The following is a 6,815-nucleotide window of genomic DNA, read 5'->3' on the forward strand; positions in this document are numbered from 1 at the left end:
GCTGCATCCTTCTTCGATGCCTTGCCCCCAAGTGGCACAAGCGCCACTATCGGCTGCTCATCCCCATCCAAGGCCTCCTCCAACGCCTCGTCCTCAGCAGCCGCCAGGATCTCTTGATTATATGTTTCAGAACACTAGCGGTACGTTTTTTCCCACGAGGCAAAGTCGGCACTGGGGAAGAGGCGGCTCCAGGTCATGCGCTGGATCTGGGAAGAGTCTTCAATCATCTCTCGGACGAGCTCTCTCTTCTCTTGCTCAGCCTTCTCCGAGAGCTCTTTAGTTAGACTCTTCTCCTGGGTCACCAGGCGTTCCTTTACGTTAGCCAAGGATTTCTCCATGGCATCGTATGAGAGTATCTTTTGGCGGAGAGGTTTAAGCTCGGCCTTGAGATTGGAGACGGTCGCCTCCAGCTCGCTGTTCCTCTTCTGGGCCGCCTCTAACTGAGCCCGAATAGCGACGGCAGCCTGCGCCTGATAATAAAGAATATCAATTGTCAGAACTTCATTTTGGGCAATTTGAAACATTGCCTTATCACAGTCAGAGGCGGCCATAGCTTTTGCAGCCTTTACCTCTTTGTTCTTCCGGTCAAGCGGCTTGCGAAGGCCGTTCACTCGGAGCAGGGCCTAAGTAAAAAGGGGAACAGGCGTCAGTTTCCAAACAAAAAGAAAACAGGCGTCCTGGAATTCAAATACTCAAAAATATGCTAAGTGTACCTCAGCAAGGACCCCTGCAATCCCATCAAGGTCAAGGGTGCCGACACCCCTGACCGCCTCCCTTTCAGATGGAGGAACTGCTTTGATCATAGACTTTGCTACCTCTACCAAGTCAGGCTCTTGAGGGCCGGCTGCATCAAGCGTAAAAAAGCAAGTTAGACCTAGTCAAGAAGGAAGCAAGTGTAAAAGTTTTTACAAGTAATTGTCCATACTTCTAGGCGGCCCCGCCGGAGTTTTAGAAGAAGTTGCCGGCTGCTTCTCAGCCGCCACTGTTTTCCTGGAAGACCCAGGAGAGCTTGCAACAGTCGTCCTCCGGGCCTTGGGGTCCGGCTGTTGCGAGGAAGAAGCTCTTGGAGTGCCCGACTGAAAAAAAAAAAAAAAAAAAAAAGAGTTAGTATATGCATAAGACAACAACTCCTAAAAGAGGAAGAGTTTCAAAGCCCACCAAGGGTGCCCCCTTGTTGGGGGAGTCGGTACAAGGCTGTTGCATGAGAGAGGCCCGCAACATGGCCGCCGCAGTCTTGGATGCTGTTATTTTACTCATGGCGTCAGCTGCAAAAAAATAAACAGCAAAGTTAGTAAAAATCCCAAGTAAACAAGGCGTGAAAAAACAGAGTATTTGTCAAGCCGGCTACCTCTAGAGCACCGACTGCTGAGGCCACAGGCGGCCAAAAAGTACTCGTCATAGAGCCACTTGAAGCTCGGGACGCAGTTTAGTGGTACTTGCTCTCGTACCCCTGAAGTAGAGTTCACCCTAGTCTCTACTTTGAAGAGTCCTTTGTCTAGGATCTCTTTTTTAGCCTTTGGGGGAACAGGCGGCATGCTGCGGCCGCCTGCGAGAAGAGGCGGATCCCTATTCCACTTGTTAAAGCGTTTGTTCAGCTCCGTGTCTGAACCCTCGATGATAAGGAAGGTGTTCCGCCAATCCTTCCATTTGTTCGCCTTACCTCTCGTCATGAGGTAGCCCCTATGGCTTGTTAATTGATACCAGCCGGTACCGCCCGACTTAGGGGTCCGGCTGAGATAGTTCATGTGGGCGAAAGCCTCAAAGCTTGGCTCCACCCCGTACATTTCGCACCCGGCCACATAGCCGAGTACGTTTACCCAAGAGTTGGGGGCTAACTGCCATAACCCCAAATCATACCCATCTAAAATCCGCTGAACAGCCGGATGTAATGGGAAGCGCAGTCCAGCTTTGATGGCTGCCACATAGCAGCCAAAGCAGCCGTCATCATAGCTGGTACCAGCCGGCCAGACGACAGTGTCTTCTGGATCCGGCACGAACAGTAAAAATCCGGGGCCCATTCTGTGGTTAGCCATAAAAGCTCTCCATTTTGTCTTGCATGGCTGCGATCCGGCCCCGGGGTACCGTGCAGTAGTAGGGGGTGTTTTCCTCTCTGTAAGAGGCGGACGGCTCCGCCCAATTGCCCCCCTTCTCAACTGCATGAGAAAGCCTCGCCTCTTGTAGGCGGCTGTTTCTTTCTTCTGAGCCTGGAGAGGCGTGGCTAGAAGAGCTGGACTCGGACTCGTCCTCTGACGAGTCCGAAGAGGACGACTCCTCCCCTCTCCCAGAGGGGCCCGCCTCCTCTCCCTCAGAAGGAGCAGGAGAAAAGTTGGACATATCAACGGTAAAAATGGGAAGGGACCACCTTGACCCCTCCCTCAGAACTGTCGGCTTGGCAGCCGCCTTGTTTCCCTTCTACATCTGGCGCCTGGTCAGATGTTTCACTAATGGGCACCCTTTGGGAGGAGCCGTCCGAGTTTGAGATCCTAGCAGTCTTCTTTGTTCTGGCCATCACGTTCTGCATAGACACAGATACAGTCGGACTTTGTATAAAGGGCAAAGATGGGTCCAGAAAAGGGCAGGCGGCACTCCTAGTCCTAGATTCAGCCGTCCCCGGTGACCGGCTGATCACTAACTTAGGTCGTGTCGTGTGCTTCCATGGTGCCATTTCAAAAAATAATAATAGGGAAAAAAATTAAGAAAAAGAGAACCGACTGTTACCTGAACGAGTGACGACTGATGAAATTCTGAAATCCTTTGCAAACGGCTTGTCAGAGCAGGCGGTAGGCAACAAAAGTCCAAAGTGTCAGAGCAAGTTCAGGGGTCCGAATGTTCTCTCGCAAAGTTCTCAAATGTGAAAATGACCGAAGTCAGCACTTCCTTATATAGGCAAAGTGAGAAGGCGAAAGGTCGCTTCCAAATTCAAAATTTGGGCGGGAAAATCTCTCGGCCATCTGCAAGGTGACACCTGTAGCAGGCCGTCGCCTGTCACCATGCGGCACCTGTCACAGGTGACACGTGACCAGTCACGTGCCACCTGTGAGGGGCAAATGATTAGGGGATTTTTATCCACCAATCACCGTCTGACAAGTGGACCAACCAGGTTCCGCCACGTGTCCTTCACGCAGGCCAATAGGAGCCTGCCACGTGTCAACCGCAGATACGTCCTCTACGGACCAATTGAGACACGCCACGTGTCCACCCATGCCAAATGGGAAAACCGGCCAACAAGGCCCAATCCTGTTTAGAGGCCCAGTCAGCCCTAGGTTTACCCTAAACCTAGGGATTGGCACGCTTCTCAAGACTATAAATACTTAATTAATCCTCATTAAAGAAAAGGGCAGCAATTAATGACTCTCACCTAGAGAAAACCAAAACACATTGATCACTCCTCACCTAGAGGAACCAGATCTCCCCCTTTTTAATTCCCGCATTTATTACTCCTTAATCAGGTACTAACTTGACCGTTGGAGGCGGAGCTCCTACCACAAGGAGTCTTCGTTGTTTTGCAGGTACAGGCGTCCGGTTCCAGTCTCGGTGTTGTAACTCTCCCGCAGGACATCAGAAAACCCCGAAACAGGTAGCAAACGTTGTTCTTGTCAAAAAGCCGAATGGTACCTGGCGGATGTGTGTAGACTACACAGATCTGAACAAGGCATGTCCAAAGGATAGTTATTCGCTTCCTAAGATTGATAGTCTGGTAGACTCAACAGCCGGTCATGCCTTGATGAGCTTCATGGATGCCTACTCCGGCTTCCATCAGATACCCTTGTGGAAAAAAGATCAAGAGAAGACGGCTTTCTTCACTGATCAAGGGTTGTTCTGTTATATGGTGATGCCGTTTGGGTTGAAGAATGCGCCTGCCACCTTCCAACGGATGATTAATACGGTCTTCATTAATCAAATTGGAAGGAATGTGGAGGCGTACATTGATGACATGATAGTCAAATCCAAGCAGCAGGCGGATCACCTCGCTAACCTCCGGGAGACTTTCTCAACACTCAGACGGCATAAAGTGATGTTAAATCCCAAGAAATGCGTATTTGGTGTTGATTTTGGAAAGTTTCTCGGTTTCTTGATTGATCAAAGAAGAATAGAGGCAAACCCGGACAAGGTACAGGCGGTGATTGACATGAAGTCACCCCGTACCGTCAAAGAAGTCCAGAAACTTACCGGTTGCTTGGCCGCCTTGGGAAGATTCCTGAGCCGGTCGGGTGACAAATGCCTCTACTTCTTCCAAGCTATCAAGAAGAAGACCAGATTTGAATGGGGGAGAATGCCGAGGCGGCATTTCAGAAACTAAAGGAACACCTTCACTCGTTACCCCGGCTGGTTAGCCCCTTAACCGGTGAAGTGTTGTACATGTACCTAGCCGCCTCGGACCATGCCCTCAGTGCCGTTCTCCTAGCTGAGCGAGACGGCACGCAGCTCCCGGTCTACTTCATAAGTTATGTCCTCCGGAATGTAGAGCTCCGGTATCCCACGGTTGAAAAGTTTGGCCTCGCTCTATTTATGGCTGTCAAGAAGTTAAAACCATACTTCTTGGCACATCCGGTGGTGGTCTATACCGACCAACCCCTCAAGCGGCCTATGACAACGCTGGACTCATCCGGTAGGCTTCTGAAATGGGCAATCGCCATCCAAAGCTTAGAAATCACCTTCGAGCCTAGAAAGGCAGTGAAGGGTCAGGCGTTTGCCGATTTTATTGTGGAAATGACAAGGCCACCCCAGCCGGATAACACGGATCAGGTCTGGAAGGTGTATGTAGACGGGAGCTCTACAATGAACGGCTGTGGTGCAGGCGTAATTTTCAAATCCCCGGAAGGGGATACTTATGAGTATGCACTACAGTTCAAATTTCAAGCCTCGAATAACGAGGCAGAATACGAAGCCCTGCTAGCCGGTATCCGCATGTGTAAGGCAGCAGGAGCAAGAAAGATTGACGCCTGCTCAGATTTTCAATTGATTGTTAGCCAATTCAATGGTGACTTCGAAGCCACCCATCCGGCAATGATCAAATATTTGCAGGCGGTCAGAGAAGAAGCCGGGACACTTGACGAATTCAAGCTAAGTCAGGTGCCCCGGTCAGAAAACAACCAGGCGGATGCGTTGTCCAAACTGGCCTCATCCGCCACATCTGATACGCCTAGGTCAGTCTTCTGGGAAGTCATGGAAAAAAGAAGTATTGAACATGATCCCATTGGAGTTCTGGACCGAAGCTCTACCTGGATGGACCCCATCCGGAATTTTCTAGCACACGGCATCCTGCCGGACGCTCCTACTGAGGCGGCCTTGTTGAAAAAACGGGCAGCCAGCTTTGAAATGTTCCAAGGGGAACTCTTCAGGAAAGGATATCTCCAGCCGCTCTTAAAATGCGTAACCCCTGAAAAGGGAAAAGAGGTCTTGGAAGATCTGCACTCAGGCTTTTGTGCATCGCACATAGGCGGCAGGTCCCTAGCCAAGAAAGCCAGGCGGCAGGGATACTTTTGGCCTACTCTTGAATCAGATGCCATGAATTTGGTGAAGAGGTGTGACAAGTGCCAGAAATTTGGCCGGCTCATCCACCGTCCGGCAACAGATCTGACGGCTATCTACAGCCCGGTTCCATTTGCAAAGTGGGGCATGGATATCTTAGGACCATACACGCCAGCCTCAGGCGGGCGTAGGTACATCTTAGTGGCTGTAGACTACTTCACCAAATGGGTGGAAGCAGAGGCGGTCAAGGGCATAAAAACAAAGGACGTTATCTCCTTCATATGGAGAAATATTATCACCCGGTTTGGGGTGCCTATGTCCATGGTCTTTGACAACGGTCCTCAGTTCGAAACTTCTATACTCAAGAGTTGGCTAGGGGATCAAGGAATCGCCCACTGCTTTGCATCCGTAGGCCGTCCTCAAGCAAACGGTCAGGTTGAGGCCTTCAACAAACTCATCTCAGACGGCATAAAAAAGAAGATAGAAAAGGCTGGTGGTCTATGGGCAGACGAATTGCCACATGTTCTATGGGCCATCAGAACAACTGAGAAAGGGGCAACCGGTGAAACCCCATTTCTCATGACATACGGCACTGAAGCCGTCCTGCCAATAGAATTGTATGAGCCAGCACTTCGAGTCATGCTTTATGACGAAGAGGCTAATTGGGAGGCCATGCGGCTAGCATTGGATTCTCTCCCGGAGCGCAGGGGCAATGCTGCCTTGCGTCATGAAATATACCGTCTGAGAATGACGAGAGCCCACAACAAACGGGTGCACAAGCGGCCTCTTAAAGTGGGTGACTTCGTTTTGAGAAAAATGGAGGCAACCGGTAGGGCAAATGAGCAAGGAAAACTAACCCCAAATTGGGAAGGGCCCTACCGAATTACTGAAGAAGTCAGAGGTGGTACCTACCGCCTGGAAACTCCAGACGGTAGACAGCTACCCAGAACTTGGAATGTAGATAACTTAAAAAAGTACTACTTTTGATAAATTGTAATAGAGTATTAATAAAAGCTTTATTCTCAATTTGTATCATGTCGCAGCTGTGCAATGCGCAGCCGGCACTTATTGGTCTAAATACTTGTGTATATATTTGTTTGTAATTGTGCAAAGCACAACTGGATACTCATCCGGATCCTTCAAGGTCCCATGCGTAATACGCAACCGGGCACTTATAAAATAAAACCGTCTGTCCAAAAAGGCAGACATCCGGCGATCTGAATTTGGCTTCAGTCGTCGAAGAGAACATCTCCCATCCGGGTGGTACATTGTTCTAGGATCATAACTCAACACCCAGTTGAACGATTCCCCAAATCCAAGATGCAGCCGTCTATTACCAAAAG

Source organism: Chenopodium quinoa, unplaced genomic scaffold (assembly GCF_001683475.1).
Source record: "Chenopodium quinoa cultivar QQ74 unplaced genomic scaffold, ASM168347v1, whole genome shotgun sequence".
Taxonomy (NCBI): Eukaryota; Viridiplantae; Streptophyta; class Magnoliopsida; order Caryophyllales; family Amaranthaceae; genus Chenopodium; species Chenopodium quinoa.